The sequence below is a fragment of the Dermochelys coriacea genome, chromosome 8 (genome assembly GCF_009764565.3).
Source record: "Dermochelys coriacea isolate rDerCor1 chromosome 8, rDerCor1.pri.v4, whole genome shotgun sequence".
NCBI classification, from domain to species: Eukaryota; Metazoa; Chordata; order Testudines; family Dermochelyidae; genus Dermochelys; species Dermochelys coriacea.
The window spans coordinates 104,763,543-104,778,460 of NC_050075.1; the positions used below are offsets into that span (position 1 = coordinate 104,763,543).

The 14,918-nt window shown below is 39.9% G+C and overlaps 1 protein-coding gene across 5 annotated transcripts in view; it reads right to left on the minus strand.

Annotated features, from left to right (window-relative positions):
* MAST2 (microtubule associated serine/threonine kinase 2) overlaps window positions 1-14,918 on the minus strand; it is a 401,769-nt gene that overhangs the window by 124,744 nt on the left and 262,107 nt on the right. The gene's annotated exons all lie outside the window — the stretch shown is intronic.

The following is a 14,918-nucleotide window of genomic DNA, read 5'->3' on the forward strand; positions in this document are numbered from 1 at the left end:
TCCTTTCTGAAAAACTTGCCCTTCTCATGCTTTGTCAATTGTTAATATCACAAAAACACAAACAGTAAAACGTTTGCATCATTTTAGTGTGGACTTCCGTGTCAATTTGTAAATTATTTATTTTATGAGTTATATTGGTAGATATTAAAATCTATTACAACTGCTATTTCATCATACCATGAGAAAACAGTAATATTAATTAGGAAAAAGATAAATCTGTAAAGTTTTAATACTGACCAATGTATTTATTTTCTTTTTAATTTAGTGTTAGCAAAACTGAGAAGAGCATATGAAGATCCAAATCGGATTTCACCCTTCAAAGCAAGGAAATCCGAAGGTGAGTTCCAAACAAACCCTGAGAATCAAAAGGGGTCTTCATTACAAGTGCTGCAATGTCCATCCACAATTACATGAATTGAGCAAAGTTTCATGGCCAAACTCTGAACAGGTGCAACTCCATTGACTTCAGTGGAGTTACTCCACCAACGAATTTGGCACCCTGTGCACATTTATTTATTTACTTGCTTTTGGAGGGTTTCAAAATTAGACTATTGCCAGAGATCAGTGTTTTTCTCCCTTTGCTCACTGGTTCAGGTCTAGTTCTTGGAAAAGTTTAATTAGTCCTAAAAGCAATTGTAATGGACCAGTGAAATATTTTTTACTGTGAGGTACTGGTTTGTAAAATAATTTTCTAATTACCATCTTTGTTTTCATAGCAGTGATATCTCATGAATTGCTTGAGATTGATGCCATTTGACTACTGGAATTCCAAGCTTCTTTCAGTTATCATAAAGCATTTCTACTTTGCTCTGGTGGCTCTCAAGATAGAGTTTACTAAAATGATGTTGGAAATTATGTGGTATGGCGGGAAAGAAAAATTAACTGTAACCAAATTGATATTTTATAGTGTCTTGTAACAAGATAAGCAATTAATGTATACCACTTGAAAAGACATGATACAAAGCTTCTCATTGTCATAATTGTTTCCAAACTCTGTTTGCAAAATATTAGATACTGAAATGTTCACTGGTCCCTTAGTCTAATACTACATTTCAGCAGTAGCTCAAAAATGAACACAGCAATTATCAAACTCCCAATTACCACAATTTAATGGAAAATTATTTTTACAGTCACAGGACCGTTGGTGTAGTTGAGTATTAATTTTTATTTGAACATGGTAAGCTTTTCTGGTTGTTGTTCCAAACAGAAGTTAGAGCATGTTAAAAACAAAAAAAATCACAACTGGACTGCCAATAAATCACAGTAAAGTTGAAGCACCATTAGCTGCCATTCTAGCTCTTTAGTGTACTTAAAATTTCAGTGAAAATTATACAGCTGACTCAATACAATCCTCACTAACATTTAAGTACTATTTAGCAAGAGTCCATTCAAAAATTGATTGCTACTTTTACATATAGTAAAATGGAGCAGGTACAGAGAAGGGCTACTAGGATGATCCGAGGAATGGAAAACTTGTCTTCTGAAAGGAGACTCAAGGAGCTTGGCTTGTTTAGCCTAACTAAAAGAAGGTTGAGGGGAGATATGATTGCTCTCTATAAATATATCAGAGGGATAAATACTGGAGAGGGAGAGGAATTATTTAAGCTCAGCACCAATGTGGACACAAGAACAAATGGGTATAAACTGGCCACCAGGAAGTTTAGACTTGAAATTAGATGAAGGTTTCTAACCATCAGAGGAGTGAAGTTTTGGAATAGCCTTCCAAGGGAAGCAGTGGGGGCAAAAGATCTATCTGGCTTTAAGATTCTACTCAATAAGTTTATGGAGGAGATGGTATGATGAGATAATGTGATTTTGGTAATTAATTGATCTTTAAATATTCAGGGTAAATAGACCTAATCCCCTGAGATGGGATATTAGATGGATGGGATCCAAGTTACCCAGGAAAGAATTTTCTGTAGTATCTGGCTGGTGAATCTTGCCCATATGCTCAGGGTTTAGCTGATCGCCATATTTGGGGTCAGGAAGGAATTTTCCTCCAGGGCAGATTGGAAGAGGCCCTGGAGGTTTTTTGCCTTCCTCTGTAGCATGGGGCACGGAACACTTGAGGGAGGATTCTCTGCTCCTTGAAGTCTTTAAACCCCACGATTTGAGGACTTCAATAGCTCAGACATAGGTGAGGTTTTTCGTAGGAGTGGGTGGGTGACATTCTGTGGCCTGCGCTGTGCAGGAGGTCGGACTAGATGATCAGAATTGTCCCTTATGACCTTAGTATCTATGAATCTATGAAAATCTAACAGCATCAGCCCAAGAAGCCTAAAATCTCATAGTTTATAAATAGATTCTTAATGTGAATCTTGAGTTACTCTGTTCCATTACTGTAGAACATGAAATAGAATACTGAGTTCAAAGACTAATACCAGAGAAGCATCACATTTATACTCTTAATATAATAAACCCTTGCCAAGGTAAACCCAACCAAAGTATTTTCATATGAAGTACTGTATATGAAAATTATATTAAGTAGTTTTCAATAGGCAAACATTAAATTGGGGTATTTCTAGTCAGATTCTAGGCGGGTCAATACTAGGCTCTACACTATTCAACATTTTCATCACTGATCTGGAATTAAATATAAAATCACAACTACTAAAATTTGCAGATGACACAAATGTTTGGCAAGTGGTAAATCATGAGGAGGGAAAGGCAGTCAAAGAGAGATCTGGATCACTCAGGAAGCTGGGTCCATCAAACAAAATGTGCTTTCATACAGCCCCAAGTGCAAGGTTATATATCTAGGAACAAGGAATGAAGGCCATACCTACAGAACAGGTGACTGTGTCCTGGAAAGCAAGGACTCTGAATAGAGTTTAGGGGTCACAGCAGACAAGCACCTCAACAAGCAATTGAACATGAGCTCCCAGGGCTTTGCTGAGGCACAAATGGGTTAATGCGACTCTTGGTTATATGAGCAGGGAAGCAGTGAGCATGAGTAGGGAGATGATTCACCTCTATACATGGCACTGATGAGACCAGTACTAGAATACTGCCTACAGTTCTGGTGTCTACATTTTAAGAAGGATGTTGAAAAATTGGAGAGGGTACAGAAAAAAAGCCTCAAATTATTTGAGAGCTAGAGAAAATGCCTTACAGTGAAAGGACTGACTTCAAAAGCTCTAACTGTTCATCTTATCAAAAGTAAGTTTGAGCGGTGTCTTGATTACAGTGTTTATGTACCTTCCTGGGAGAAAATAGAGGGCGATAAAATGGTTCTTTAATCTAGCAGGGAAAGGCATAATAAGATCCAATGGCTGGAAGCTGAAGCCAGACAAATTCAAATTAGTCCCAGATTTTGAACACAGAGTGATTAATCATTGGGGAAAAAAATACCAAGGGACATGGACTCTTCATCTCTTGATGCCATCAAATCAAGACTGGATGTCTTTCCAGAGAATAGACTTTAATCAAACAAGTTATTGGGTTCAGTATAGAGGTAAGGGCCTGTAATATACAGGAGGTCAGACTAGATGATCTAATTGGTCCCTTCTGGCCTTAAACTCTTTACTATTTATAAACTCTCCAAACTGTGCTAGATATTTCCCTGCCCAAAAGAGCTTACAACATAAGATATGGCATGACAAAAGACAGCAACAAAAACAGGAGGGAAAAGGAATGACAAAGTTTACAAAATTAGAAGTCAGATGGTTACAGGACTCAGATTAGTTCTACATGCCTCGTAGTATTTTAAAAAGAAAGAAAAAAACTTTCACCCACTGCTCACATACACTGAGTTTTATAACTTGACTATAAGCCAATAATTACTTTTACTTAATTATTTTAATTAAACCCATGAAAAGACTACCCAAACTATCCCCTACCTTTGACCTCACCCTGTCCTGCTTTCACAATTCAACCCAAGATGTGGACTTTGATAACAACAGATGTTACCTAGATACTGCTTATGGCTGAAAATTTACCCCTACGTTGCTTTAATTTAAAACAGGTGTAGTTTGCTACTACAGGATTTCTCTGTTCCCATAAATTTGTGCAATAGAGAACTAACATGCTAAACATATATGGAATCCTGTCCAATTCAGACTACCACCGCTGTCAACTATATTGGCTCTTTGCACACCACACTACTTGGACTGCACACATTATATTCTTAGCAAAAACTATGTATTGCCAAAAATTATTCTGGATCTAGAAAAAAAATAAAAATCCCAATTATTTACAACCAGACACAATAAACTGGTATCAGAGTAGCAGCCGTGTTAGTCTGTATTCGCAAAAAGAAAAGGAGTACTTGTGGCACCTTAGAAATTTGTTAGTCTCTAAGGTGCCACAAGTACTCCTTTTCTTTTAATAAACTGGTATTTATTTATGTTGAGAGATTTGTAACAATACCTTTACTGACACCATGAAAATATCATTTAAACTATTTCTAGAGTTAACTGCTCTCCCTGACGTAAAAATAACATTTGTTACATGTGCTAAAATACTCTAAGTGCATTCTTGAAATTGAACACTGCAGGTCGTTGGACTTGGAGTGGGTAACTGGACACTAGTTTTGGACTCTCTGACATGTGCTCTGTAGTTAGACACTTCTTCTAAGGTAATTTATGAGAACGTTTGTTAAAGTACCGGATTGCTATATGCAATCTTTGTGGTTTTGAACCAGTAACATACAGTACTAACAAATCTTGAGTCATTTTGTTCCAAGCCTCTATAAAATAGACTAATACACCTTATGTTGTATTTACTTTCTGGCTGAAAATGAAAACAATGAATATTTCAGTTTCAATGTGATCTACAATAAAATCAATCAATCAATCAAATAATTTTAACACCAAAATTCACTCATGCTCCTTCTCTTGCTCACAGGAGTACCATGAGGCAAATTTATTAATGTCGGTGAGGAGTTTACTCTTATGGGAATGAGTACAACAGAAAAGCCAATGAGAGAATAAATAAATATATTAATTGTTGTTAAACAGTACCCTAGAACCACAGATATTAGAGATGAAAGAGAAACTCACAGCTTATTCAAGTCTATCTCCTTACCAATGCAAGATTGAACAGAAAAAAATGTATCTATAATAGACAACAGTTTATACCAACTATATGAAACTTTGAATAGGCTTTGGTATAAATTCTAACTTCAGTACACTGGTTAAAAAAAATCACGCAGATTTCTATTTTAACCCTTAATTCTTTTATAAAAGAATTAAGGGTTATAATAGAAGTCAGTGTTCTAACCAGTGATTTCTTTACATAAACCCAGTTTTTTTTAAAAAAGCTTGACAAACCTGTTGCCACTTTTCAAGTACTACCACTTTTAGGAACAGATTTCATTCCAGAAATCCAACAAGTGGGCTCAATATTTGATGTACAGTAGAGTCATGCCTACTAAATGGAATCCATATTTTAGAATTCAATACAGCTGCAGAAGACATCTTTGATTACTTGTCTTGCCTAACCCTAACAATAAACAGCATTAAACCAAGGTTAATTATTAACTGGATTTTCCTCTGTCTTTAAAAGCAGCTTTCAAACAAGATCTTTAAATGTCTTTTGTTGACATATTTCACAAAAAATTCTTTTTATGAGAAACAGACATTTTGAAGATGAAAACAAATATTTAAGAATTTTTGTTCACAATGGAGCAAAATATTCAAATCTGAAATCTGCACGTTAATGAAAGCACCAGCTGCATGGCAACGTTAACTAGATATGGATGTTATAGCTTAATTATAGTAATTTAGAGATGGAAGCAATTTTGTAAGCTTTGATAGAACTGACAACAGGAATAATTAGTTCTTCAAAATAGATAAGAACAAGTAAGCACCTGACTCAAAGTGATTATTTTCACATTCAAGAATAGTTTAAGAGTTGCCCACCCCAGAAAAACTGAAAAACATTGCTATTGTTCTTTCTGTAGATTTGATACTCTACATACTACCGTATCACACACATTTATATAATGAATACGTCTTATTTATCTTTCCCATTGTGTAGCTGTGGCTTCCTAGAACTACCTTCTAACTTATAAACACTCATTCAGTCCAGCCTGTTCGCTTGTCTCCATTAAAGAGAAATTTGTGTTTGCGTGCATCTATCCGATACATACACCAATCACACAAATCCTCATAAGTGAAATTTGCTTGCACATTACTAAAGTAGTAAAACAAATAAACACTGCAAGTCTCCAACCAGACAGACTGTAAAATTTCATTTGTTTTAAAAATTTATAAAATTCCAATTTGTTTGTAAATAAAAAGTGAGACAACTAGTTATTTATGAGCATACATATAAAGGCCTTGGAGGGTTCCAGACTATTGAATGCTTCATTGCAGAAACCCTATTTACCCGTAAGGGAAATCCCTCTCCACTTCTACCTCATTAAATAACCTGAATCTAGTTAGCAGTGACCCCCTGGCTCCGGCTATGGGGCTAAACATAGCAATATAGAGTTTTCTCCTGGGGCTGCAGCCCAGGAGCTGAAACCTGGCCAGGTGGTGGTCTCCGAGCCTGGTCTCCAGCTTCAGCAGGAATATCGACACTGCTATCTTTAGCACTGTAGCATGAGCCACCCAAGTCAGTTGACCTGGACTCTGAGACTTGCTGTTGTGGGGGTTTTTTTTTGTTTGTTTTGCTTTTATGCAGTGTAGACATACCCTTAGGCACAGGTGCCAACTCCATAGGTGCTCTGCAGCTCAAGCACACACTGAAAAAAAATAGGGAGTACTCAGCACCCACAGGGCCAGATTAATCTTTTGCTGGCCCCAGCACCTGGGCCGTGCCACTGCTCCACCCACGCTCCGCTCGGCCTCTACCCCCCGAGCCCCCGCCCCAGGCCCCACCCTGCCTCCCCCCCACCCCCCGAGGTCCAGCCCACCACTCGCATGGGAAGGGACTGGGCGGAGAGGAGCACCCACCAGCAAAAATAAAATCAGCATCTGTGCCCTTAGGTAATTATATAGCCGGTATTACCATATACCTGAGCATCTCACAATATCGAATGCATTTATCTTCACAGCACCCCTGTAAGTTAGGGAACTGCTATTATCCCAACTGGACAGAGTGGAAATTGAGGCAAAGAGAAACTAAAGCCAGGTTTTTTAAGATATTTAGGCACTGCTCCACTCAGCAATGCAAGACAAGTGACTTAGGAGTCAGAGGGCATGTCTACACTACAAAATTAGGTCAAATTTATTTAAGTCAACATTTAGTCTCCGATTTTACAAAGTTTATGCTGCATGTCCCCACTATGAGCATTCTGTCGGCAGAGCGCATCCTCGCTATCATGACTAGCATTGACTCACGGAGCGATGCACTGTGGGCAGCTATCCCACAGTTCCTGCTGCCAATTGGAATTCTGGGTTAGGTTTCCAATGCCTGATGGGACAAAAACATTTTTGCGAGTTGTTTTGAGTACATACTGTCAGCCTCCCATGATGCAAATGCCTCCTCCTTCACTCCCTCGGTCCCTGAAAGCAACAGCAAACAATCATTTTCACACCTAAGTCTGGGTTACTCGTGCAGACGCCATAGCACGGCAAGCATGCACCCTGCTCAGCTGTACACTGTTGTTGTGAGCATCGCAAACACCTCGCACATCATCCTGGGGTAGTTGAAGAGCCTAGCCAGGAGCCGCCATGGGAAGAATGTGATGCCATACAAATAGCCGTGCTGGAAGCCATGGAATGGAGCAATTCACACATGCTGGCAGCGGTAGCCAGGCTTGCTGAAACAGTGGAATGCCATTTCTGGGCCCCGGGAAACAAGCACAGACTAATGGGACTGCATAGGTATGCAGGTATGGGATGAGGAGCACTGGTTGCATGACTTTCGAATGCGTAAGGCCACTTCCACGGAACTTTGCAAATTGCTTTCCACAGCCCTGAAGCGAATAAATACCAAAATGAGACCTGCTCTGACAGCAGTTGAGAAGCAAATGGCGATAGTCCTGTGGAAGCTTGCAACACCAGATTGCTACCGGTCAGTTGGGAATCAGTTGAGTGAGCTGTAGCTCACGAAAGCTTATGCTCAAATAAATTTGTTAGTCTCTAAGGTGCCACAAGTATTCCTTTTCAGTTTGGAGTGGGTAAATCTACTGTGGGGGCTGCTGTGATCCAAGTAGCCAGGGCAATCAATTCACTTCTGCTAAGAAGGGTAGTGACTCTGGGAAACGTGCAAGACATAGTGGATGGCTTTGCCGCGATGGGGTTCCCTAACTGTGGTGGGGCAATAGACAGAATGTGCATCCCTATCTTGGCACCAGACCACCTTGCAAAAGAGTACATAAACCTCAAGCAGTACTTCTCAATGGTGTTGCAAGCACTAGTGGATAACAATGGCCATTTTACGGACATCAACGTGGGATAGTCAGGAAAGGTACATGATGCGCGCATCTTTAGGACTCTGGTCTCTTCAGAAAGCTGGAAGGAACTTTCTTCCCAGACAGGAAAATTAACATTGGTGATGTTGAAATGCCAATAACTTCCTTGGAGACCGAGCTATCCCTTACTCCTGTGGCTCATGAAGCCGTACACATGCAACCTGGAGAGCAGTAAGGAGCAGTTCAACCATACGCTGAGCAAGTGCAGAATGGTGGTAGAATGTGCCTTTGGACATTTAAAGGGCTTCTGGTGCTGTTTACTCACTAGGTTAGACCTCAGCGAAAGCAGTATTTCCATTGTTGTTGCTGTTTGCTATGTGCTCCATAATATCTGTGAAAGAAAGGGGGGAAAGTTTCTGGTGGGATTGGGGGTTGAGGCAGATTGCTTGGCAGCCCATTTTGAGCAGCCAGACACCAGGGCAATAAGAAGAGCACACCGAGGTGCACTGTGTCTCCGAAAAGCTTTGAAAACTAGTTTCATAAATGATCCAACACTGATGTGATAGTTGTGTTGTTCCTTATCAAGTTATTCCCTTTTTTGCATGTACTGCCTGTAAACTAAACCCCCACCAACCACAGAGTGCATAGTGAATAAAGAGCCTCTTGTCCTCAATTCATGCATTTTTATTATGCTAACAAACACTGAACAGAGACAGCAATGAATAGCAAAGATAACCCAGGTCTAAGGTCTCACAGAAGCAGCATGTCTGTGGCTCAGAACCAGAGCAACTGCTCACCTCCTTTGTCTTCTGGTAGACTTGCCTGAGATCCTTTATTTTATTGCAGCACTGTTGTGTGTCCCTGATGTAGCCTTTTTCCCCCATGCCCTGTGCGATTTTGGCATAGATGTCAGAGTTTCTTCTGCTGATTTGGAGCTCTGCCTACACAGACTCTTGTCCCCAGACTGCAATCAGATCACGCTGGAGCACGTTTGTGGCCCTGGGCAGGCATGGTCAGATGTGGTGGTGAGCTCTCCACTCTGATCAAACAGGAAATGAAATTCAAAAGTTCCCGGGGCTTTTCCTGTGTACTTGGCTGAAGTGTGGTGGATTTGAAAGTGCTGTCCAGAGCAGTCACATTGGAGCACTCTGGAACACCTCCTAGAGGCCAAACCCATTGAATTACACAGTGTTGTGTCTACACTACCCCTATTTCGACCCAGGAAGGTCGACTCTAGCTCTAACTCCTCTCGCCGAGGTGGAATACAGGTGTCAATTTTACAAGCCCTTTAGGTCGGCAGAAGTGATTCGGTAGTGTAGACATGCACATTATAAATTCGACCTCATGTGGCATATGTCGATCTAACGCCGTAGTATAGACCAGGAGAGTGTCTTAAGCAATTTGGAGGCTTAGGAGTGTAAGTCTCAATGAAAGTTAATGGGACTTAGGCTGCTGAGTGCCCAAGTCACTTTTTAAAATGAAACAGGCTCCTAAATCACATAGGCCTTGCCGTGCTGAACAGAGCAATGCTTAAACACCTATACAAATCTGTGCCAAAGCGACTTGCCCAAGGTTACACAGGAAGCTTGTAGCAGAGCAGGAAATTGTATCTGAACAGAAGCAGAACTTTAACCTCCACACCCCCGAAAGCCCCTCAATCACTGTGACAACACCACTATCTTCCCTGTCACTCAGGTCTGGAACCCAGGTGCCATCTTTGACTTGACCCTCTCTTTAGATACTCTTATCCAGGCTATGTCTAAATCTTGATGATTGTTCCCGCTTAACATCTCTAACATACACCCTTTCTTCCGCATCCACACAGCTAAACTCTCATCCAGGTTTTTATCATCTTGTGTCTCAACTACTCAAACATCCTCTTCTTTGGCCTTAGGAAATGCAACCTTGCCCCTTATAGCCTTCAAAACAGTGTTGCAAAGTACAGAGATCATTTTCCTAGCTCATAGCCTTAACATCTCCTTTCCTTCTGCATCCAGCCACTGGCTCCCCTTTCTCCATTGCATCAAATGCAAACTACTTGTCTTCACTTTCAGTGATGAGAGCCTTCATTGCTTACTTTTAACATTTTCAATCAACCACCTTCTTGCCTTCTTCTAATTCTGCACTTTCATGTATGGGAGGAGCTCTCTGAAAACAATCACAAAACAACCTCAGTGTCCTCTTTAAAACTCTACAGTGCCACAGTGCCTAAAAAACACTTGACAATGGCTAGTAAGCTGATGTGCTGAGATCACTGCCAATCATGCTGACCAATACTGTTGCAGTGTTCCCTTGTGCTCCATCTGTCTATATCCACGTGTTCACTCTTGTCTTTACTTAGATTAACTCTTTGGGGCAGGGTCAATCTTTACATTTTGTGTTCATACAGTACCTAGCATTATAGGGCCCAAACCTGAAGTCATCTAGGTGATCCCTACGGATATGATTCTGTCATAGTGGTCACCACTGTCACGGAATCCATTAATTTAGCCATTTATTTCAACTCCACTGTGAAAGGTCACCACTGTCACAGAACAGTGAATTCTGCCATTTATATGGACCCTGCTGCCACACTTTAACAGTTCATTGCTTTGCTTTGATCTATTCCTCTGAAACAGGATTAGATCAAAGCAAACTAACAAACAGTTAATGGGTGGCAGCAGGGTCTATAAGAATAGTGTGTTAGTTCGCTTTTATTTAGTCCTGTTTCAAAGAGGACTAGATCAAAGCAAAGCAATGAACTGTTAAAGTGTGGCAGCAGGGTCCACACAGTTTGTTAGTTCATTTTGATCAGCTGCCTCCCCTCCCCTCCCCACTATTACCCCTTACCTTCCTGTCTGCCATTTGCCACTGCCCCTACCCAACACCTGGTATTTCCACACTCCACTCCTGCCTCCCCTAGCCCAGCCTCTGCTCCCTCTCTCTATCCCCCCTTTCCACTCTGACCCCACCTCCAATCTGAAGACCCCTCTCCCCAGTGCCGATTCTCTAGAAGGGGCAGGGCTGGGTGTTTGCCCCATTTTCCCTGTGGTGACAGCTCCCAGCTCCTTGAAACTACTTGGGAATTTGATACTTTTCTGGTTTGTTCACTTAGCGATTGGATCTATTTCTAGAAACATCTAGCAACTAGAAATTCTTAGGCAAACTCATTGGGATCGTTCCCATTTGCCTGATTCATCAGTTCTCTGCTGAGCCAATTGATCTGATTATTCAATGTCCTTATCAGGTGTACACTGATAGTAACTTAGGCATTGCCATACTGGGTGGGGTCAGTAAGCAATCTTGTCTGGTATAGTGCCTCTGACAGGGGCCAGAACTGGCTCTTTCCAAGGAAGAAACTTTGCCATAGGCGTTTTTGGGATAACCTGCCCTCAGGGAAAGCTTTCTCTTAACTCCCAATAGCTTGAGGATGGCTGAAACTTGAGGCAACTGATGAGCTGGAATGTTGCTTGCCATCATCACCTGAGCCAGTCTCCTAATCAAGTCTCCGGTGGTATCTCATATACACTGGCTGGCAAAGACAACGAGCTCTACTTCTTTTTTAATTGTAGCACTCAGCTTCCAGGTTGCTGCACACATCTTGAATCCAAAAGGAGAGAATGACAAGCACTGAGGGAAATACTGAACCGTCTAAGTACCAAGTCATACCATTTTTTTTTAAAGACCAAGTCATTTTCCATCCCCACAGTCTGAGGAGAAGAAAGGTAGCCTCTAATAGAATAAAGGATTTTTTTTTTTTACAGAACTGATCTAGATTTGAACGATCCTTGGCTAAGACCACCCAGGTTTCCACTGTCCATAAAGGGAGGGAGAACTGAAGCATCAAGAATCGTGATGCCCTCAGTCTAAGCGTGGGAAACCATCTGATGAGAAGCCTTGAATTGGAAGGCGCAGGGGGAGCTGGTGCTCCAGGGTCCCAGCATGGGAGGATTTTCTGGGTACTATTCTCTCCCTGTGGGGAGTGGCACTATAGTCTTCTGTCAGCTGATTGGTACAGCTACCTATTTAAACAGAGGGGAAGCAACCAATTACCAGATTGTCTGGAGCCTTTCCCCCACACTCCCCAAGAGAAAAGAAAGTATCACATAAGGTGCACTATAGTGTATCCTTCTGTCTAACTGTAAATTAAGGTAGTTCGATATATGATTGTGAAAGCAGCTGCACATCTGACAGACAAGAATTGGAAATACAAGATATCGTTGTCAGGTAATGCAGCTTTAGGCTGCACTTTTGCACGAGTGCTCAGCTAGAGGGAGAGAAGAAAGGAAGAACTTTTTCTTGTTAAGAGGCAAAGGAAGAGAAACAGTGAGAATAAAAATAACTGCACTTCAGTGCAAAAGCTATACATTCAGTTGGCAATGCACCCAATAGTGAAGATCTGAGAACATTTCTGTGCTTAAAGGGTTACAGTAATAAAAGACCATATGTTCTTGGAGTTCACACTTACTTCTATTACCAGTCCACATGTTTCAGCATCTAAATGAATATACCAGCTGAAGAGAATAACAATGCAAAGGTTATAAAGCACACTGTTTTAAGATGCCTAGAACATTTGTTTCTTTTGCTATGAGGAATGTTCATTGTTCTCTCCATTAAAAGCAAATTTTCATCTAAAATACTGTTTTGATTTTTATATAACCCTTTTTCATTTTTTTATTTAGAAAAGAAGTTCAAGACACAGAATCACCTCACAAGTTAGAAAGGGATCTTTCTGAACTGCGAAAGGAAAGGCTAAAAACTGTCAGCTAATTAATGTTGAATTTGCCCAATATTTCTAGTTGCTGCACACCTGCCCCATTCACTCTGTACAGTCTAGACCTTTTGAATTAATAATAATAGAGGAAGAACTCTGCCAAGTCAAACGAAACAAATGTCACAGTGAATTACAATGAAGAGGATAGCCATTGTCAACGCAAATCAAAACCCACATTATCCTCTGTCATTCTGCATACGTTCTCTCCATCCTCCTCCCCCAATAGCCCCATCTTCTGTTTTTCATTTCAGGAAGCAAATACACTCATGGAAGAGAAATTGCAAATCTTTAGAAGAGTCACAATATGCAGCATATAATAAGAAAAATACAAAACACTACCCTTGTCAAATATGCAGAGAATAGGCATCATGGTCTCCCACATATATCTTGCTATTGCATTACACTGAGATGACATCATGCATGGATTTCTTAGAGGGGTGGTTTAACCAGCCAAACCCTAAAAGTTGGACTAGATATTTTTATTTTCCATTTTCCACCTGTATTTTCCAAATTTGGAATGCTTCACACACAGTAATTAGCTCTGTAAGTGGGTCTCTTTTCAGCAGTTCTCAAACTATTAATTATATTTTCAGGTTTGTATGACAAAAAATCAGTCTCACAAAATGACAGTTAGCTTACATTGTTTTAAATGTGTGAAATATTTTTTGTCCACATCACTTATGTAGTATAAATTTATGTGGGTGAAAAAAATTATATTAACTTTTTTGAAACACCCTACACAGATGCATCCTGAACATCTATCTTACAAGCTATACATTAAAATAGTAAGTTTTCCCGATATGAAACTGTATTAATGTATAAAAGTATTCTGCATATCAAAATATGCTCATACAGAAGTCACTCTAAGCCGTATCACGTAGAAAATGGAAAGTTCATTTTAATAATATAATTTTCTTAAAAATCAGAAATAAAAAACTTACATGTAAATAAACCACCTCTTTATTAGCTAATCACAGTTTTAAAAGTCTTAGTATAAAAATAATTTATATTTGTATTTTAAATCTAGTTTTACTCTAACAGTGCATCATTAAAAATGCAAAGTCTCATGTTTGCTTTTCAGAAATAATCTCAGAATCAGATTGGCTTAATAGAGCTTCAGTTTCTCTAGGGAGTATGAGAATTTTAATATTGTTGCATACTGGAGTAACCACCAAGAACATTCATGTAAAGTGTGTTCAGATACACACAGTTTAATCATTTGCAACATTTCAACAGGTATGCTATATATGCTAAATAACTAGAACCTACACTAATGTGATAAACATTTTCATTTGGCATAGTATTCAAATAAAAAAAGGATTTAGTATCTTTTTTGCTGAAAGCCATAGCATTAAAATTCATGCTATCATTATGATTTGCAACCAAACCCCTTCAACAGAGTTTATGAATGCTGACAGGAGATGATTTGCCAAAGAGTCTGAATACTTCCACCACAAAATAGAATCATATGAAAATGTTTTCTCCAACTTCATAAACACTATAACATCTGACTGAATTTAAAATATTGTCAGGATTATATTAACGCCAGTACATTATTATTCCAAGGAAACAAATTATTGGAAACAAATTATCGACTAGTGAATGAAAAACAACTCTCTCTACCTCCGCCAAAATTAATTCAAAAATATACATGCTCAGCATATTACAGGCCGATTATTCCTTGTCCTCAAGTAGGGAATGACTTTACCCGGCCAATAACATTTGTGACAAAGTTCCTCCTTTATCTTGGTGGGTCCTGCACTTATTGGCGGATTTTGCTCGCCTCAGAGATTCACAGTATTCCTCAGTTTGGCCACTTTTGTGGCTCAAAACTGCTGTTCACTCAGATAACCTCATCACTGG